This window comes from Myxocyprinus asiaticus, chromosome 45, assembly GCF_019703515.2.
Source record: "Myxocyprinus asiaticus isolate MX2 ecotype Aquarium Trade chromosome 45, UBuf_Myxa_2, whole genome shotgun sequence".
Taxonomy (NCBI): domain Eukaryota; kingdom Metazoa; phylum Chordata; class Actinopteri; order Cypriniformes; family Catostomidae; genus Myxocyprinus; species Myxocyprinus asiaticus.
The window spans coordinates 4,680,256-4,702,731 of NC_059388.1; the positions used below are offsets into that span (position 1 = coordinate 4,680,256).

The window sequence follows — 22,476 nt, forward strand, 5'->3', positions numbered from 1 at the left end:
ATAGTGTGAATATATAACCTAATATTTCTAAATAACAGGATTTTTTAAAAATACAGCCATGTCATAATTATTCAACCCCTATTGCATGCAGTTTCTTAAATATGTAAGGCTTCATAAGTAATTGTTTTAAAACAAAATTAAGCCATCACTCTACAATGGCACTTATTTAAGTTTTAAAATGTAAGTTTAGTGTCGTATGCAAAAAAATAAAAAAATAAAAAATGCAATTAAAAATAAGCTGTCACAAAAGCTTATAGAGGAGATTATTCCATTACACAAGTCAAGCATGGAGGTGGGTCAGTCCTATTATGGGGATGTTTTGCGGCTACAGGAAATGGCTATCCTGACTATGTGACAAATGCCATGGATTCTTTCAGGTATCAGGCCATTTTGCCTTCAGTGTGTAAATTGAAGCTCTGTGATCACTGGACTTTCCAGCAAGACAATAACATCAAGGCTACATCTAAGTTGTCTAAAATCTGGCTCAGTGATGGGTCGTGGAATGTCCATGAATGGCCCTTTCAATCCATCATTAAAATCATCTTTGTTGGGATTTCAAGGAAGCAGTGGCAGCACAGAAACTAAATAATGTCAATGAGTTGGAAGTTTTTGCTCACGAGGAATGTGCAAAATTCCAATAGAGAAGTGTCCGAAGCCTGAGAACACTTACCTGAAACATTTATTTGATGTTATTAAGGGTAAAGGATGCTCCACAAATGATTGACTTTGGGGGTTGAATATTTTTGACATATCATTTGTGGAGAGAATGTTGTTTTTTATTTTAAAATTTGGGTAAACTGAACTCTTTGTTCTCAAAATCACTCAAATGTGTATTAAAAACTTACTTTGACTGTTTACTGAGGTTTTAGTTGATGTGTTTTAATTCACATCACCAGAACATATTGCTGGTCAGGGGGGTTGAATTTTTTTGATTGCAACTATATATATATATATATATATATATATATATATATATATATATATATATATATATATAACTCAGCAAAAAAGAAACATCCTCTTACTTTCAACTGCTTTGATTTTCAGCAAATTTAACATGTAAATATTTGTATGAACATAAAAAGATTCAACAACTAAGACATAAACTGAACAAGTTTCACAGACATGTGACTAACGGAAATGGAATAATGTGTCCCTGAACAAAGGGGGGGGGGGGTCAAAATCAAAAGTAACAGTCAGTATCTGGTGTGGCCACCAGCTGCATTAAGTACTGCAGTGCATCTCCTCCTCATGGACTGCATCAGATTTGCCAGTTCTTGCTGTGAGATGTTACCCCACTCTTCCACCAAGGCACTTGCAAGTTCCCGGACATTTCTGGGGGGGAATGGCCCTAGCCCTCACCCTCCGATCCAACAGGTCCCAGATGTGCTCAATGGGATTGAGATCTGGGCTCTTCGCTGGTCATGGTAGAACACTGACATACCTGTCTTGCAGGAAATCATGCACAGAATGAGCAGTATGGCTGGTGGCATTGTCATGCTGGAGGGTCATATCAGGATGAGCCTGCAGGAAGGGTACCACATGAGGGAGGAGGATGTCTTCCCTGTAACGCACAGCGTTGAGATGGCTTGCAATGACAACAAGCTCAGTCCAATGATGCTGTGACACACCGCCCCAGACCATGACGGACCCTCCACCTCCAAATCAATCCCGCTCCAGAGTACAGGCCTTGGTGTAATGCTCATTCCTTCAATGATAAACACGAGTCCGACCATCACCCCTTGTGAGACAAAACCACGACTCATCAGTGAAGAGCACTTTTTGCCAGTCCTGTCTGGTCTAGCAAAGGTGGGTTTGTGCCCATAGGCGATGTTGTGCCCGTGATGTCTGGTAAGGACCTGCCTTACAACAGGCCTACAAGCCCTCAGTCCAGCCTCTCTCAGCCTATTGAAGACAGTCTGAACACTGATGGAGGGATTGTGCATTCCTGGTGTAACTCAGGCAGTTGTTGTTGCCATCCTGTACCTGTCCCACTGGTGTGATATTCGGATGTACCGTTCCTGTGCAGGTGTTGTTACACATGGTCTGCCACTGCGAGGACGATCAGCTGTCCTTCCTGTCTCCCTGTAGCACTGTCTTAGGCGTCTCACAGTACGGACACTGCAATATATTACCCTGGCCACATCTGCAGTCCTCATGCCTCCAAGCAGCATGCTTAAGGCATGTTCATGCAGATGGGCATGGACCCTGGGCATCTTTCTTTTGATGTTTTTCAGAGTCAGTAGAAAGGACTCTTTAGTATCCTAAGTTTTTATAACTGTGACCTTAATTGCCTACCGTCTGTAAACTGTTAGTGTCTTAACGACCGTTCCACAGGTGCATGTTCATTAATTGCTTATGGTTCATTGAAAAAGCATGGAAAACATTGTTTAAACCCTTTACAATACAGATCTGTAAAGTTATTTGGATTTTTACAAAATTATCTTTAAAATACAGTGTCCTAAAAAATGGACATTTCTTTTTTGCTGAGTTTATTTATATACAGCTGAAGTCAGAAGTTTGCATACACTTAGGCTGAAGTCATTAAAACTCATTTTTTAACCACTCAACAGATTTCATATTAGCAAACTATAGTTTTGGCAAGTCATTTAGGACATCTACTTTATGCATGACACGAGTAATTTTTCCAACAATTATTTACAGACAAATTATTTCACTTTTAATTGACTATATCACAATTCCAGTGGGTCAGAAGTTTACATACACTAAGTGAACTGTGCCTTTAAACAGCTTGGAAAATTCCAGAAAAGGAAAATTATGTGGATATATTGAAGCAACATCTCAAGACATCAGCCAAGAAGTTAAAGCTTGATCACAAATGGGTCTTCCAAATGGACAGTGCATACCTACAAAGTTGTGGTAAAATGGCTTAAGGACAACAAAGTCAAGGTATTGGAGTGGGCATCACAAAACCTTGACCTCAATCCGATAGAAAATTTGTGGGCAGAACTGAAAAAGCGAGTGCGAGCAAGGAGGAGTGTCCAGTTGAGGATCACGTTTGTGATTTTCTCCATCTAGCAAATTTGGTGCACTATGATGACCATGCTCTGGTGAATTTCTTCTGGGCTGGGCTGGTCTGAGTAGTGCACTGAAGGAGCTGATGCCTCCGACAGGTCCTCACTGGATGCTCGCCGACTACGTTGAGGAGGCTCTGAAACTTAGCAGCTCACCATTCTCTGTGGGTAAGTTGGATGAGGACCTTGAATCTCCTCCCACAATGGACGCCCTCCAGCCTTTCACAGCTCCTCCCTCGATGCCTGCCACGGTTAACGGGTCAGTGCCCATGCCTGCCATGGTTACCATCTCAGAGCCAGAGCCAGAGCCTGTAGCCTCGACCATCCCAGAGCCAGAGCCTGTAGTCTCGTCCGTCCCAGAATCAGAGACTGTAGCCCCATCTGTCCCAGACCCAGCTCTTGCCAAGTTGGTTGACCTGGACTTTATTCCCACCCTGATCCCAACCCTAACTACCCTTCACCCTCTGCTGGTTCCAGTCAGCATATTGGACACTCTGGTTCCGTCCTGTGCCCTATCCCTTCCTCCTCCGCCGGTTCCACTTAAGACATTCGCTCCTCCTCCTCTTCCCTCTGTTCAGCCGGTTCCCCTCAAGTCACCAGCCTGACCATCTGCCCAGTTGACTCCACAGGCAAGGGGATCTGCCTACCCTCCGACTCCGCCTTCGCCCTCCGAACCCTAGACTCCGCCTTGGCCCTCCGATCCCTCTTCATCAACTTGGCCCTTCGTCCCCTCATCTCCACTGTGGGGTCCCTCCAGCTCCGCCTCGGTCAGTCGGTCACCTAGCTCCACCTTTGGCTCTACCAGGAACCTCCTTCCCCCTGGCTACGCTTGGTCCTCAGCCCCACCGGCTCCGCCTCTGTCCTCCGATCCCCCAGCTCTGCCTTGGTCCTCCGAGCCTCCAGCTCCGCCCTGGGCCTTCGAGCCTTCGGCTACGCTCCGGGCACTAGGATCCCCAGTTCTGCCTCTCGAGCCTCTCATGGCTCCACCTTCCATGACTCCGCCTTCCCTGGCTCTGCCTTCCATGGCTCCGCCTTCCATGGCTCCGCCCCAGAGTCTCCCCTGGCTCCGCCTCCCCTGGCTCCGTCTCCTTTGACTCTGTCCCTCGAGCTTTCCATGTCTCCACCTTCCTTGGCTCCGCCTCTCATGACTCAGCCTCCCAGGCCTCCTGATCCTGTCCCTGCTCTGTGGCCGCCCCCCAGGCCTCCAGACTCTGTCCATGCCCTGAGGCCGCCCCCCAGGCCTCCTGACTCTGTCCCAGCACTGAGGCTGCCCCCTAAACCTCCTGATTCCACCCCTGTCCTTTGGTCACCTGTTTTCACCTGCCCCTCTCCATCAGGAGTTGCCTTGCAAAGGGGGGGGGGGGTAATGTCATGTTCTGTCTCCCTCTTGTTTCCATGGACTCTTATTTTGAAGTTTTCCCCTGGACTCCATTTCCCATAGAGCACTGCCCTCACCACTACTAGCTGTTCCTGATTATCCTCACCTGTCTTTCATTCCCTCATTAGTTCCTTTGTGTATTAATACCCTCCTGTTATGTTCAATCATTGTCAGTTCTTGTCCGTGTAAGCTTGTGTTAGTTTGTTTATTTCGTTTATGGCACACCACGTTGTTGTATATTTTCTTCATCTTCTTCATTAAAGCCTGCATATAGATACATTGCCTCTCTCGCCTCTCCTTCCTTATCATCCTCTCCACTACAACCTGTGACACTGGGACAGTTATGTGGATGAATCTACACATTTTTTGTTTTTATTCCACTTATTGGCTGGAGTTTGTTTTATAGACTATATTTTGCTGTGTAATTCTGTTTTACAAAATCTGTATAAAAACATCGGATTTGAGCAATCCGACGGCAAAGTTGTCACGGGGGCTCTCATGGGCGTACATGGACTGTTTGAGTTTACAGGGATGGACGCCGGTTGGCAATGTTGTGCGTGGGGTTAATGCGCACATTTTTCTCTTTTCTGTTTGTTTGGTTTGGGGGGAAGTTTGGGGTTTGATTGTTACACTAATGTTGGAATTTGGTCTTTATAATATTGTTTTTGACACACAATCTATTTTTTCTAATATGTCAAATGTTAATATGAGTGGATTATCTCTCTCCACGTGGAATGTGAATGGGTTGGGGCACCCTTGAACCCATCTGGTAGGGACTATAAATTTTTTTCAAAAGTCCATAAGATTTATTCTAAAGTAGATTTTTATTATATATATATATATATATATATATATATATATATATATATATATCTAAGTCCCTCATCTCATCTGTTGTCGATTGCTCAATTGGAAACATCTTAGTCTCAGATCACGCCCTGGTAAGTTTAGAGGTGTTGCCACATACAGAGAAAAAGAAATCATCTAGTTGGTGCTTTAATGTATCCCTTTTGCAAAATCCTGAATTTCAACAAATGTTAAAGGCTGAAATTAATGTATATATGGAGACCAACTGGTCCTCAGTATCCTCTGTGGGCATGGCTTGGGAGGAACTTAATGAGGTTCTTAGGGGTCAAATCATACAGTATGCATCATTCACCAAAATATCCAAAGCACGAGAACTCGTGGAGTTGGAAGGGAATATTAAAAGTGCCGAAGCAGAGCTGAAGCGCCGAATGTCATCTGATGGCCTCAGAGAATTTACCTGATTGAAATACAGATATAATACTATTTTATCTTGGAAGGTGGAGTTTTGGCAATTCAGGGCAAGAGTCATACTTTGAGCTGGCAGACAAAGCAGGGAAGCTTTTGGCTAGATACATAAAGCAGAGAGTGTCTTTTTCTACCATTCCCTCTGCTGGTGGGGAAATATTTACCTCGGCCATTGATATTAATAATGCTTTTAAAGAATTTTATCTTGATCTTTATAGTTCCATATCTTCGTCTACTGATGAAGACATTAGGAACTTCGTGGAAACATTTGAATTCCTAAACTGACATCTGAGCAAAAAAATTCTCTTGATTCTGAAATAACCTTGGAAGAGCTTGACAAGTGTAACACATAAATGGAAAGGAGGAGGCGAGAACCGGCTTAACAATATAAATAATAATTTAATAATTAACTTAAACCAAAAGACACAAACACAGGTGTCGGACAGCTGTCCGTAACTCTCTCTCTGTCACACTGCCGTCTCCAGTTGGCCTTTATCCCTCTCGGGCTAATCAGCCTGATTAGGAGCCGGGTGTGTAGAATCACGACCCGGCCCCGCCCTCCGCCCTGCCACATTCCTCTCCCGTTCTCTCAGGCCGGGGAGCCCCCGGCATGACATACACCCCCCCCCTTGCTTTCCGCCCTGTCTGCCGGCAGGTCATCCCCATCTACCTGGATCAGGGGAGGGGACAAGGGGAGGGAAACAAAAAAAATGTGACCCTTACATGCCGTAACGGTGATCGTGCCAAATTAACAAAAACATTTAAAAAGAGAGAGAAAAGGCCAACACAGTGCGGCAGTTGGAGAGAGAGAGGAGAGAAAAAATTCACACACGATAAGGAGGGAAGATGATTTTCCAGGGGTGGTGGCGGGAGGTATGGCGCATAAACTTTTTCTTTACGCAGATGATATTTTATTATTCGTCTCTGACCCCATTAGATCTATGCCTTGCCTCCATAGAATTATTAATTCCTTTTCTATTAAAGTTCTCGGGATACAGTGTCAATTGGTCTAAATCCGAAGCTTTGGCTCTGACAGCGTACTGCCCAGTAACGGCTTTCCAGCCGGGCACCTTCCAGTGGCCTAAACAGGGCATTAAGTATTTGGGCATTTTATTCACAGCAAATTTGTTTGATTTAGTTAGAGTTAATTTTAACCCCTTAATAAAAAGGTTTTCGAGCGATATGGGCAGGTGGGCTTCATTACATTTATCTATGATTGGGAAGGTTAATGTTATTAAAATGACTTGTATTCCAAAATTGATCTACCTGCTACAATCTCTCCCTGTAGATGTCCCCCTCTCATATTTCAAGCAATTTGATAGCATAGCGAAGTCCTTCATTTGGAATGGTAAGCGTCCCAGATTACATTTCAATAACTTACATAGGCCGATGACAATGGTGGGCTAGGCCTACCCAAGAATTTGTTTTATTTTATGCATTCGGTCTCAGACATTTGGCCCATTGGTCGCTTCCACCTGAAAGAGCCCCTCCCTGGTTTTATATTGAACAGGAAGTTCTTGCCCCTATTTTGCCATTGCAAAGCCTTTCTATCAAACTAATCGGAGAAGTTATGTTACACCCTGTTATCTCGCATTTGCACTCGGTGCAAAAGTTTCCAGAGTGTTTAATTCGGACATTTGTATTGCATTATGTATTAATAAGTCCCCTTTCTGCTGGTCAGAGTGGATTGTGAGGGGGTTTACTACATTCAGCGACCTGTATGAGAGTGGAATGTTGGGATCTTTTGAGAATTTGGTTCAGCATTTTGGGATTCCCAGATCTCAGTTTTATAGGTATTTACAGCTGCACCACCTGCTCTGTATTGTTTTTGGGAGTAGCACACACACCCCTAAAGTGGTAGATACTCTGGGAAATGTGATTACTGCTTTTGGAAAAGGTCACGAGGCATCAATGTATTACTCCATGCTACTTCAGAGTCTGTGGGACGGAGCTTCAGCTTCTCTCAAGAGATTATGAGAGAAAGATTTACATTTGTTATTGGAGGAGGGAGTGTGGGCTAGGATTCTAAAAAATGTCAAGTCTGCATCTAGAGATGCAAGGGTTCACCTTATACAATTCAAGATTTTATATAGATTTTATTGGACCCCCTCTAGATTGTATAGGCTTGGTCTTAAAGAAACACCCACCTGCTGGCGATGCCAATCAGAAGTTGGAGACACAACCCATGTCTTTTGAGGGTATGTTAAGATACAAGATATTTGGTTGAAGGTTCAGAGTTGTTTGTGTGATGTTTTGGGCACTCAAATATGACTTTGCCCCAGACATTGTATTTTGGGCAATGGGGCGGTCATAAATACAGGGGACAAACATATAAAAAATTGGGTTCTGACCAGTATTATGATTGACAGACAAATTATTTTAAGGGGATGGAATTCGGATGTGGTGCCATCATTTCCGGAGTGGTGTGCGGAGATGGGGAGGGTGGCAGCTTTCGAGGAGGTGGCAAGTAGAAGGCTGGGGTTAGGAGACTTGTTTTTCAGAAAATGGGGTAATTATTTAACAGTTTTGGGGGACTCTCGGGGGAAGGGATGGGGAGAGAGAGGTCTAATTTAATTATGTATGCTTATTATAAATGTATTTATTATTTATTTATTTATTTGTGTTTGTTTTTGTTTCTGTTTGAGTATTATTTTATGTGACCACAGGGGTGTTCATTGGGGGTTAGGGTGGGGTTGGTGATTGGGGAGGGATATTAGTGGGGGTTAAATGTTGATTCGGTGTGTATGTGTTGTGTTTTTCTCTGTTTTTTTTTTTTTTTTTAAATCAATAACAAATGTTAATTCCCCAAAAAAAAGAAAAAAAAAAGAATGTGAAATGTTAGAATAATAGTAGAGAGAATAATTTATTTCAGCTTTTATTTCTTTCATCACATTCCCAGTGGGTCAGAAGTTTACATACACTTTGTTAGTATTTGGTAGCATTGCCTTTAAATTGTTTAACTTGGGTCAAACATTTTGGGTAGCCTTCCACAAGCTTCTCACAATAAGTTGCTGGAATTTTGGCCCATTCCTTACTGACAGAAGTGGTGTAACTGAGTCAGGTTTGTAGGTCTAATTGCTCGCACACATTTTTTCAATTCTGCCCACAAATTTTCTATCGGACTGAGGCCAGGGGCTTTGTGATGGCCACTCCAATAACTTGACTTTGTTGTCCTGAAGCCATTTTGCCACAACTCTGGAGGTATGCTTGGGGTCGTTGTCCATTTGGAAGACCCATTTGCGACCGAGCTTTAGCTTGATTTTCCTTCCTCATGATGACATCTATTTTGTGAAGTGCACCAGTCCCTCCTGCAGCAAAGCACCCCCACAACATGATGCTGTCATCCCCATGCTTCACGGTTGGGATGGTGTTCTTCGGCTTGCAATGGTCATTATGGCCAAACAGTCAAATATTTGTTTCATTAGACCAGAGGACATTTCTCCAGAAAGTAAAATCTCTGTCCCCATGTGCACTTGCAAACTGTAGTCTGTCTTTTTTATGGCAGTTTAGGAGAAGTGGCATCTTCCTTGCTGAGCAGCCTTTCAGGTTATGTCGATATACGACTCGTTTTACTGTGGATATAGATACTTGTCTACCTGTTTCCTCCAGCATCTTCACAAGGTTCTTTGCTGTTGTTCTGGGATTGATTTGTACTTTTCGCAACAATCTACGTTCATCTCTTGGAGATATCTCTTTGGTCTCTTCCAAAGCGGTATGATGGCTGCGTGGTCCCATGGTGTTTATACTTGCGTACTATTGTTGGTACAGATGAACGTGGTACCTTCAGGCATTTAGAAATTTCTTTCAAGGATGAACCAGACTTGTGGAGATCCACAATTTTTTTCTGAGGTCTTGGCTGATTTCTTTTGATTTCCCCATGATGTCAAGCAAAGAGGCACTGAGGTTGAAGGTAGGTCTTAAAATACATCCACTGGTACACCTCCAATTCAGTACACCTCCTAACAGAAGCTAATTGGCTAATTGTCTAAAGACATGACATAATTCCAGAAAATTTTCCAAGCTGCTTAAAGGCACAGTTAACTTAGTGTTTGTAAACTTCTGACCCACTGGAATTGTGATATACACTGGTGGCCAAAAGTTTGGAATAATGTACAGATTTTGCAGTTTCAGATGGAAATTGGTACTTTACCACCAAAGTGGCATTCAACTGATAACAAAGTATAGTCAGGACATTACTGATGTAAAAAAACAGCACCATCACTATTTGAAAAAAGACATTTTTGATCAAATCTAGACAGGCCCCATTTCCAGCAGCCATCACACCAACACTTTATCCTTGAGTAATCATGCTAAATTTCTAATTTGGTACTAGAAAATCACTTGCCATTATATCAAACACAGCTGAAAGCTATTTGGTTCGTTAAATGAAGTTTAACATTGTCTTTGTGTTTGTTTTTGAGTTGCCACAGTATGCAATAGACTGGCATGTCTTAAGGTCAATATTAGGTCAAAAATATAAAAAAGAAACAGCTTTTCCTAGAAACGCATCAGTCAATCATTGTTTTGAGGAATGAAGGTTATACAATGCTTGAAATTGCCAAAAAGATTCCATAAAAAGATGTACAGTCTTTAAAGACAAAGGACAACTGGCTCTAACAAGGACAGAAAGAGATGTGGAAGGCCAGATGTGCAACTAAACAAGAGGATAAGTACATCAGAATCAGAATCAGAATGAGCTTTATTGCCAAGTATGCTTACACATACAAGGAATTTGTCTTGGTGACAGGAGCTTCCAGTGTACAACCATACAAAACAATACAAAAATAGCCGCAAGACATAGATAATAATATAAAATAAAAAATAATTATACACATACGTACAGACACACACATACATACATACATACATACATGCACACATACACATGGGTAGTGCAAATCTAATACAATCTAGTACAGTGCAAATGTTTTTTTGTTTTTTTTTCTCAGAGGAATGAAATGGCAGAAGAGGTTGGATGTGTTGGATAAATATAAGAAAGACTAAATTGTGTATTGCACATAGTTATTGCTCAATGGGGCAATTTAACTGTTCATGAGATGGACAGCCTGAGGGAAAAAACTGTTCCTGTGCCTGACGGTTCTGGTGCTCAGAGCTCTGAAGCGTTGGCCAGAAGGCAACAGTTCAAAAAGGTAGTGGGCAGGGTGAGTGGGGTACAGAGTGATTTTTCCAACCTTTTTCCTCACTCTGGAAGTGTATAGTTCTTGAAGGGGGGGAAGGGGGCAAACAATAATCCTCTCAGCAGTCCGAACTGTCCTTTGTAGTCTTCTGATGTCTGATTTCATAGCTGAACCAAACCAGACAGTTATTGAAGTGCAGAGGACAGACTCAATGACTGCTGAGTAGAACTGTATCAGCAGCACCTGTGGCAGGTTGAATTTCCTCAGCTGGCAAAGGAAGTACAACCTCTGCTGGGCCTTTTTCACAATGGAGTCAATGTGTGTCTCCCACTTCAGGTCCTGTGAGATGGTAGTGCCCAGGAACCTGAATGACTCCACTGCTGCCACAGTGCTGTTCAGAATGGTGATGGGGGTCAGTGTTGGGGTGTTCCTCCTAAAGTCCACAATCATCTCCACTGTTTTGAGTGTGTTCAGCTCAAGGTTGTTTTGACTGCACCAGACAGCCAGCTGTTTAACCTCCCTTCTGTATGCAGACTCATCGTTATCTCGGATGAGGCTGATGACAGCGGTGTCATCTGCAAACTTCAGGAGCTTGACAGAGGGGTCCTTGGCTATGCAGTCATTGGTGTAGAGGGAGAAGAGTAGTGGGGAGAGCACACATCCCTCGGGGGCACCAGTGCTGATTGTACAGGTGCTGGAAGTGAGTTTCCCCTGTCTCACAAGCTGCTGTCTATCCGTCAGAAAGCTGGTAATCCACTGAGAGATACACAAGGGAACAGAGAGTTGGTGTAATTTATTCTGGAGTATAGCTGGGATGATGGTGTTGAAGTCCACAAAAAGGATCCTTGCATATGTCCCTGGTCTGTCCAGATGTTGCAGGATATGATGCAATCCCATGTTGACTGCATCATCCACAGACCTGTTTGCTCGATAAGCAAATTGAAGGGGATCTAGAAAGGGTCCAGTGATGTTCTTCAGGTGGGCCAACACCAGTCTCTCAAATGATTTCATGACCACAGACGTCAGGGCGACAGGTCTGTAGTCATTAAGTCCTGTGATTTTTGGTTTCTTTGGGATGGGGATGATAGTGGAACGTTTGAAGCAGCATGGGATCTGTGTGAAGATGGGGGCCAGCTGGTTAGCACAGGATCTAAGACATGCAGGTGAAACACCATCTAGGCCCTGTGCCTGAGTAGCAGGAGGGGGGAGAAGGGGGGTTGCAGGAGGTGTTGGTGTTTTTGTGAAGTGAAGGTCAGAGTGGGTGTGGGGTGTGAGATTGGGCCTTTCAAATCTACAGTAGAACACATTCAGGTCGTCAGCCAGTTGTTGGTACACCACAGGGTTGGGGGCAGGAGTCCTGTAATTCGTAAGTTGTTTCATGCCACTCTACACTGATGCAGGGTCGTTAGCTGAAAACTTGGTTTTCAGCTTCTCAGAATATCTTCTTTTAGCCACTCTGATTCCCTTATTCAGTGTGTTCCCTGCCTGATTTTACAAGACTTTATCCCCAACTCTGTAAGCATCCTCTTTGGCCTGACAAAGCTGCCTGAGTTCTGCTGTAAACCATGGTTTGTTGTTGTTAAATGTTAAATAAATCCTAGTAGGAATGCACATATCCTCACAAAAACTGATATATGATGTAACAGTATCTGTGAGCTCGTCCAGATTGGTGTCTGCAGCCTCAAAAACACTCCAATCAGTGCAGTCAAAGCAGGCTTGTAGTTCCAGCTCTGCTTCATTGGTCCATCTCTTTACAGTCCTTAATACAGGTTTAGCAGATTTTAGGTAGGTCTGTAGGTTGGAAGAAGATGAACCAGACAGTGATCAGATAGTCCCAAAGCTGCTCTAGGAACAGAGCGATATGCATCCTTTATTGTTGTGTAGCAGTGATCCAGTATAGTTCTGTCTCTGGTTGGGCATGTAATGTGCTGTTTGTATTTGGGCAGTTCACTTGTGAGGTTTGCTTTGTTAAAATCCCCAAGAATAATAATAACTGAGTCCGGGTATTGTTGTTCTGTGTCTGTGATTTGATCAGCCAGCTGTTTCAGCGCTGTGTTCAAACATGCGTTTGGCGCGATATACACACTCACCAGAATAAACGAGGAAAACTCCCTCGGCGAGTAGAAAGGCTTACAGTTAATAAAGAGCACTTCCATATTAGGACAGCACATCCTCTTTAACGTTGTTACATATGTACACCAACTTTCATTGATGTAAAAGCATGTTCCACCGCCTCTCGTTTTCCCCGTTAACTCCGTGATGCGATCCGCTCTGAACAGCTGAAAGCCCAGCAGATGTAACGTGCTGTCCGGAATGGCTTCACTCAGCCAGGTTTCTGTGAAGCACAAGGCAGCAGAGTTTAAAAAGTCCTTGTTTGTGTGGGTGAGGAGATGTAGTTCATCAGTTTTGTTAGGGAGAGAGCGGAGATTTGCTAGATGAATGCTCGGCAGCGCTGTTCGAAAGCCACGCCAACGGAGCCTGACCAGCGCACCTGCTCGTCTCCCTCGCCTGCGTCTCCTAGCGCGTTTAAACAACACAGCCGCGCCTCCGACTAGAATGTCAAACAAAACGTCCGAATATTCAAAATCCGGGAAAAGATTGACTGGTGTATGCTGTCGAATGTTCAGCAGTTCGTCTCTGGTAAAACTGACTGAAAAAAATATTACTAAACACAGGACAAACAAACAAAAACAACAAAACAATAGAAGCACTCCACACCGAGGCAGCCATCCGCAGTGCTATCAGAGTCTCTAGTTTGAGAAATAGATGCCTCACATGTCCTCAGCTGACAGCTTCATTGACTTCTACCCACTCAACACCAGTTTCATGTACAACAGTAAAGAGAAGACTCAGGGGTGCAGGCCTTATGGGAAGAATTGCAAAGAAAAAGCCACTTTTGATACAGAAAAACAAAAAGAAAAGGTTAGAGTGGGCAGAGAAACACAGGCATTGGACAACAGATCATTGGAAAAGAGTGTTATGGATCTTAACCCCACTGAGCTTTTGTGGGATCAGCAAGACTGTAAGGTGCATGAGAAGTGCCCGACAAGGCAGCCACACCTATGGCAAGCGCTACAGGAAGCGTGGGGTGAAATGTCACCTGAGTATCTGGACAAACAGACAGCTGGAATGCCAAGGAACTGCAAAGCTGTCATTGCTGCATATGGAGGATTTTTTGATGAGAACTCTTTGAAGTAGTTTAAGAAGTTCTGAACATTTTTTTCAAATTGTAATAGTAATTTTCACATTATTAATGTCTAGACTATACATTGTGATCAGTTAAATGCCACTTTGGTAAATAAAAGTACCAATTTCTTTCTATGAGAGCAAAATCTGTACATTATTCCAAACTTTAGGCTGCCAGTGTAGTCAATTAAAAGTGAGACAATCTGTCTGTAAACAATTATTGGAAAAATTACTTGTGTCATGCACAAACTAAACGACTTGCCAAAACTATAGTTTGCTAATGTGAAATCTGTGGAGTGCTTTAAAAATTAGATTTAATGACTTCAACCTAAGTGTATGTAAACTTCTGACTTCAACTGTGTATGTATATATATATATATATATATATATATATATATATATATATATACACACACACACCGATCAGCCACAACATTAAAACCACCTGCCTAATATTGTGTAGGTCCCCCTCATACCGCCAAAACAGTGCCAAACCGCGTCTCAGAATAGCATTGAGATGCTATTTTTCTCACCACAATTGTACTGAGCGGTAATCTGAGTTACCATAGACTTTGTCAGTTCGAAACAGTTTGGCCATTCTCTCTTGACCTTTCTCATCAACAAGGCATTTATGTCCATATAAATGCCGCTCACTGGATGATTTTTGTTTTTGGCACCATTCGGAGTAAATTCTATAAACTGTTGTGCGTGAAAATCCCAGGAGATCAGCAGTTACAGAAATACTCAAACCAGCCCATCTGGCACCAACAATCATGCAGTTGTCCAAATAACTAATATCACATTTTTTCCCCATTCTGATGGTTGATGTGAACATAAACTGAATTGTTGGTGCCAGACGGGCTGGTTTTAGTATTTCTGTAACTGCTGATCTCCTGAGATTTTCACGCACAACAGTCTATAGAATTTACTCCAAATGGTGCCAAAAACAAAAAACATCCAGTGAGCGGCAGTTATGTGGATGGAAACGCCTGTCACAACTCCGGTGAGTTTGTCAGTTTATTCTGTGTTTTGTTACATTTTCTCCCTCATGTTTTGCAGGTGAAGCCGGCATGCATGATCAGTGTTTCCATGTGAAAACTGATTGTTCCCAGGGGAACACTGATCATGCCACTAATGAGCATGCTAGCAACACCTGGTTCTCCTCTAATTCACTCCCTACTTAAACCCTTCATGTTCTCAGTACATTTGCTAGATTATTGTTTGATGTGAAGTAACTTACCTCACTCTCTCTGCCTAGTTGGTCCTGTCTTGTGCATCTATTGCCGTATCTGCCCACGTGTCGGGAGTGTGGTTACCTTCCAGCATGCTGTACACTTGATCTCTGTGCTCACAAATCTTCAACAGAGGATTCCTCATCTCTGCCTGCATGTCAGGAATGTGTTTACCTTCAAATCTGCTGGCCGTTATCCTCTGCACCTCACTATGCTTCTACGGAGGATTCCTACGGATCTGCTCCTGACTTCCACAATGCACACACTCGTCTACAAACACACTCTTCACAGATCTGCCCATTGTGCGATTATGGCACACACTCATTCAGGTACCAGGAGCTCCAGTCTTTGCCAGCACAGTTAACATTATCATTTATTGTAAATAAATCCTTTGAACTATTCCTCTGCTTTTGGGTCCCTTTGCCTCACTTTCCAAGAATGCCTTGTTGATAAGAGATGTCAACAGAGAATGTTCAGACTGGTTCAAACTGACAAAGTCTACGGTAACTCAGATAACCGCTCTGTACAATTGTGGTGACGTTTACATTTAGTCATTAGCAGATACTTTTATCCAAAGCGACTTACAAATGAGACACATAGCAAGCAATTTGTCATACAAAGTTTAACAACATCTGCAGTATAGGACTGCCAAGTTCTCACAGTGGCTGGAGTAGTAAAGATGCTAGCACAGAAGAAAGAGACAGACAAGGAATTTTTTTTTTTTTTTTTTTGTACATTAAGTGCAACTAGTGTGGGTTGGTTAAGTGCTCGCAGAACAGATGTGTTTAAGCTGGTCATCTACCACCACTCTCAGGTTCCGGGCTGTTCTGGTTGGTGTTAGTGTAGTTGAACCAAGATGAAAAGTGAGGTTGTGGTCAACAGATGGGTTGGCTGGGAGTCACGAGGAGTCCTGTCTTGGCAAGGTTGAGCTGAAGGTGTCGTTCCTTCATCCAGGCCGAAATATCCGAGGAGGCAGGCAGAGATACGAGCTGAGACAGTAGGGTCATCAGGCTGGAACGAGGTAGAGCTGCATATCATCTGCATAACAGTGATAGGAAAAGCCATGTGCCTTAATGACTGGTCCCAGTGATGTTGTGTACATCGAGAAGAGGAGGCGTCCAAGCACTGATCCTTGAGGAACCCCAGTAGTCAGCTAGTGTGTCTTGGACACCTCTCCTCTCCAGGAGACCTCGAACGATCTGCCAGTGAGATATTACTCAAACCATCCAAGCGCAGTTTCTGTGATGCCCAGGTCAGTTAGGGTGGACAGGAGGATCTTGTGGTTCACAGTGTTGAAGACAGGAGACATGTCAAGGAGGATGAGGACGGATGGTTTGGAGTTAGCTCTCGCCAGTCGCAGGGTTTCAGCTACTGACAAGAGGGCAGTCTCTGTTGAGTGTCCTTTCAGAAGTCAGACTTATGTCTGATGAGTAGGTTGTTCTGTGAGAGAAAAGCAGACAACTGGTTGAATACGACCCTCTCAAGAGTTTTAGACAGTAAGGGTAGGAGAAACACTGGTTTGTAGTTGTCAACTACTGTGGGGTTATGTGCTGGTTTTTTTAAGCAGTGGGCAGTGGTGAGAAAAATATCATCTCAGAATAGCATTGGCGGGTTGGCGCTGTTTTGGTGGCACGAGGGGACCTACACAATATTAGGCAGGTGGTTTTAATGTTGTGGCTGACTGGTGTATATATATTAGGGGTGTCACGTTTCTCTGTAAAAAAAAAAAAAACGAACCATACGGTTTGCCACCCACGGTTCAGTAAGCATTGGCACTACGGTTTACCTCAAGTTAATGATGCATCTAGAGCACAAGGTTTGGTGAAGAAAACAAAGCGTCAAACAGCGATGGTCAAAAAATGTTTACAAAACAGGCACTGTTTGTAGACATTGCTCAGCGCGAGTACCGTATACTGGTAATATATGATTTAAAACATGCACGCAAGTTCTTCCTGTTTTCTCGCTGTGGCTGCAATCTATCGCGAGGGTCAATAATGTGCTTTGATTAATGGCATTAAAATGCCGTTATAGTAATACATTGATACATGATTCATCATTATGCCGACATCACCCTGGGAAAGAGCTGCAGGTGAGCCGAAACTGCAAACACTCCCTTCCATTTTCAAGCAGGCACTCAGTGCTAATTCAGACAGACATGAAATAATAACTAAAGTGCTTGAGGTGTTCATGTGTGTAACGTTGGGTACTTGGAGAGGCAGAGAGGAGATGCAGAAGTATATACTTTCAATCTTTTAATGACAAATGCTGGAGTGGAACAAACAATAAATCTTAACATCAAAACTTAACACAACGTAACAATTCATAAACACATAGTAACACTTCAAGGACTGACAATGGATGAACAAAACTAGAGGGTATTTGTAGATAAGGAACTAAATGAGGGAATGGAATACAGGTAAGGATGATGAGGAGCAGATGGAAGTGATGAGGGAAGTGAACTATGGGAGATGTAGTCCAGGGGAAAACTTCAAAATAAGAGTCCTTGAAGAACATGAAGGAGACAGACTGTGACAATGTGGGATTTCCACATATGATTAAAATACTCGAGCAGCATTATCACAACATCCCTTCTCATATCTATTTTAATAGCAAGGTTGTATTATCTACCCGGAATTTTCTGTTCTGTAATAATCTACCCGGAATTTTTTTGCTGCTACTGTATTCATAAAATATTAATTTAATTAATTTCTTAACTAATTTCTTGTCACTTCTACCTGGCTGCTACCTCAATAACTGCTATGTCCTTATATAGTATAAGCTTATCTGCTGAATAATATGTCATAGTATGTTATGTTTACATTCACAGCATTTTCTATTATATTGTAATATCTAGAGTTGTGGTGGTGTAGTGGGTTAAAGCACATAACTGGTAATCAGAAAGTTGCTGGTTTGATCCCCACAGCCACCACCATTGTGTCCCTGAGCAAAACACTTAACTCCATGTTGCTCTGGGGATTGTCCCTGTAATAAATGCACTGTAAGTCACTTTGGATAAAAGCGTCTGCCAAATGTAAATATCATTTTGCACAACCTGTTTTATCTGACACTTTCACACTAGAACTGGTCGGTGCTGCACTGTCTCTTTCTGTGCCTATTGTCCTGTTTCAGCAATTATTGTACTGTCTTGTACTGTTTGCACATGTTTGCACATGCACTTTATGTAGAAATGTGTAGGTCTTTTAGTTCTGTGTATTCTCATGTAGTTCTGTGTTTGTTTTATGTTGTTTCATGTTGTTTTTATGTAGCACCATTAACCCGGAGGAACATTGTTTCATTTCACTGTGTACTGTACTAGCAGTATATGGCTGAAATGACAATAAAAGCCACTTGACTTGACTTGGTTATTCCTTTTATAGTGATGTACAGCTTCCGAATATTGAATGTATGTTGAGATGAGTTTGAAGTGCACTTTATGTTGATGCATGTAGCATAACAGTGCAGGTATTAAGTTAAAATGTCGATTAATTGATACAATTAACCATGTTTTTAATAACAGTAATACTTTAGTTTCCACATTGTAACCATGACAGTAATCATGTTGATTTTGTGGTTACTATGATCTTACTACAAATAACATGGTTAAACTATGGTTATTGTTGTAAAACCATGATTTTTATTAAGGGCAAACCTGTGAAGTGTTTACCAAATAGAGTATTCTTTAGTAAATATATATATATATATATATATATATATATATATATATATACACACCAATGAGCCAAAACATTATGACCACTCACAGGTGAACTGAATAACATTGATCAACTCCTAACAAGGCCACATGTCAAGGTCTGGGTAGATTAGATGGTAAGCGAAAAATCAGTTCTCATAGTCAATATGTTGGATGCAGGAGAAATGGGCAAGGGTAAAGACCTGAGTGACTTTGACAAGGGCCAAATTGTTATGGCCAGATGACTGGGTCAGAGCATCTCTGAAACGGCAAGGCTTGTGGGGTGCTCCCGGTCAGCACAAACCGGCGACAGGGTGTTGGGCGCCCAAGGCTCATCGATGTGCGAGGGCAACGAAGGCTATTCCAACTGGTCCAAACCGACAGAGGGTCTACTGTGGCACAAGTCACAACATTTTTTAATGATGGTTACAGAAGGAATGTGTCACAACACACAGTGCATCACACCCTACTGCGTATGGGGCTGCATATATGCAGACTGGTCAGAGTGCCCTTGATGACCCCTGTCCACCATTGAATGCACCTACAATGGGCAGGCGAGCGTCGGAACTGGACCTTGGAAGAAGGTGTTGGATAATATAAAAAAGACTAAGCTGTGTCCAGAGTGATTTTTCCAGCCTTTTTCCTCATTCTGGAAGTTTATAGTTCTTGAAGGGAGGGCAGGGGGCAACCAATAATCCTCTCAGCAGTCTGAACTGTCCATTGTAGTCTTCTGATATCTGATTTCGTAGCTGAACCAAACCAGACAGATACTGAAGTGCAGAGGACAGACTCAATGACTGCTGAGTAGAACTGTATCAGCAGCACCTGTGGCAGGTTGAAATTCCTCAGCTGGCAAAGGAAGTACAACCTCTGCTGGGCCTTTTTCACAATGGAGTAAATGTGGGTCTCCCACTTCAGGTCCTGTGAGATGGTAGTGCCCAGGAACCTGAATGACTCCACTGCTGCAACAGTGCTGTTTAGGATGGTGAGGGGGGACAGTGTTGGGGTGTTCCTCCTAAAGTCCACAATCATCTCCACCGTTTTGAGCGTGTTCATCTCAAGGTTGTTTTGACTGCACCATACAGCCAGCTGTTTAACCTCCCTTCTCTATGCAGACTCATCATCATCTCGGATGAGGCCGATGACAGTGGTGTCGTCTGCAAACTTCAGGAGCTTGACAGAGGGGTCCTTGGTGATGCAGTCGTTGGTGTAGAGGGAAAAGAGTAATGGGGAGAGTACACATCACTGGGGGGCACCAGTGCTGATTGTACAGGTGCTGGAAGTGAATTTCACCTGTCTCACAAGCTGCTGCCTGTCTGTCAGAAAGCTGGTAATCCACTGACAGATAGACGTGGGAACAGAGAGTTGGTGTAATTTAGTCTGGAGAATAGCTGGGATGATGGTGTTGAAAGCCGAACTGAAGTCCACAAAAAGGATGCTTGCATATGTCCCTGGTCTGTCCAGATGTTGCAGGATATTATGCAATCCCATGTTGACTGCATCATCCAAAGACCTGTTTGCTCGATAAGCAAATTGAAGGGGATCTAGAAAGGGTCCAGTGATGTCCTTCAGGTGGGCCAACACCAGTCTCTCAAATGACTTCATGACCACAGATGTCAGGGTGACAGGTCTGTAGTCATTAATCCTGTGATTTTTGGTTTCTTTGGGATGGGGATGATAGGTTGTATATTCACACTATGATTAGGTTATATATTCACACTATGACTTTGAATGTGTCACTCAACTGATATAGATGTAAAGTGTAAAAATTTTGGGTCATCATGGGGGGGGTTGAATAATTTCGATTGCAACTGTATGTATATATATATATATATATATATATAAACTCAGCAAAATAAGAAACGTCCTCTCTCTTTCGACTGCTTTTATTTTCAAAAAAATTAACATGTGTAAATATTTGTATGAACATAAAAAGATTCAACAGCTAAGACATAAACTGAACAAGTTTCACAGACATGTAACTAACAGAAATGGCATAATGTGTCCCTGAATAAAGGGGGGGTCAAAATCAAAAGTAACAGTCAGTGTCTGGTGTGGCCACCAGCTGCATTAAGTACTGCAGTGCATCTCCTCCTCATGGACTGCACCAGATTTGCCAGTTCTTGCTGTGAGATGTTACCCCACTCTTCCACCAAGGCACTTGCAAGTTCCTGGACATTTCTGGGGGAAATGACCCTAGCCCTCACCCTCCGATCCAACAGGTCCCAGACGTGCTCAATGGGATAGAGATCCGGGCACTTTGCTGGCCATGGCAGAACACTGACATTCCTGTCTTGCAGGAAATCATGCACAGAATGAGCAGTATGGCTGGTGGCATTGTCATGCTGGAGGGTCATGTCAGGATGAGCCTTCAGGAAGGGTACCACATGAGGGAGGAGCATGTCTTCCCTGAAATGCGCAGAGTTGAGATTGCCTGCAATGACAACAAGCTCAGTCCGATGATGCTGACCCTTCACCTCCAAATTGATTCCTCTCCAGAATACAGGCCTCGGTGTAGTAGTCCGATCATCACCCCTGGTGAGACAAAACTGCGACTTGTCAGTGAGGAGCACTTTTTGCCAGTCCTGTCTGGTCCAGCGAAGGTGGGTTTGTGCCCATAGGCGACGTTGTTGCCTATGATGTCAGGTAAGGACCTGCCTTACAACAAGATTTTTATAGTTAATCGTGATTAACTGCAGGTTTTGAAAGTGCTAAAATTTTACTATATATATTTATTTTCCTGTTAAAATGCATTTATTTCAATATTTTCCATTTCTTTATCACTTCTCTTTCTGTATCTCTTTCCTTCATTTGCGGAGCACTGGCCCCCTTGTTGTCATGATGACATGCTGTGTCATCCTCGTCAGTGGCGCTTGTATTTTGTTCTCGTCTTGAAGGCACTGCCCACATGATTTTATAACCCCCCTCATGTCTGATGCAGATTTACATACCCGGTATGACAGGCCATCGAGTGGGGACACCGATCTGCAGCGACAACACACACACACACACACACACACACACACACACACGCTCTGCCTACAGATATATACACTCATGCTAAAGCCTACAGCCCTACACACACGCACTCAGTCAAAGGATACAGAATGACTCATATGCATTTAAAATACACACATAAATACCTACATATACACATACAAACACATTTATACCAGCACAAAAATAAATAATAGGATATACGTACATTAACACACAAATACACACACATATAGGCTGAATTTGCACTACAAGGCCAACTGCAAAGAGCCAATATTGTGATGCATATATCAGATTTTTTGTCCTGTCTGTTTACATTCACTTGAGACATTTAAAGACATTTGCTTTTTGCAACCCTGCTCTGGTCAAACTGATCTACATGGCATGGTTGAATGTGCGCCTTGCCATCCCTGGGTCTTGCAAACAAACAAATCCATGTCTCAGTTCAATGTGTTGCGTAAATTTGTTCTGCTGTACTCAATTCAGTTTAGTAGGACAGATTCACCTTTCTTTTAGAACTTCCCACAAAGCTCATAACTAAATAAAA

The 22,476-nt window shown here is 42.9% G+C and overlaps 1 protein-coding gene across 4 annotated transcripts in view; it reads right to left on the bottom strand.

Annotated features, from left to right (window-relative positions):
* The window catches only part of LOC127435324 (copine-8-like), a 359,118-nt gene that overhangs the window by 260,279 nt on the left and 76,363 nt on the right, over positions 1-22,476 (bottom strand). The gene's annotated exons all lie outside the window — the stretch shown is intronic.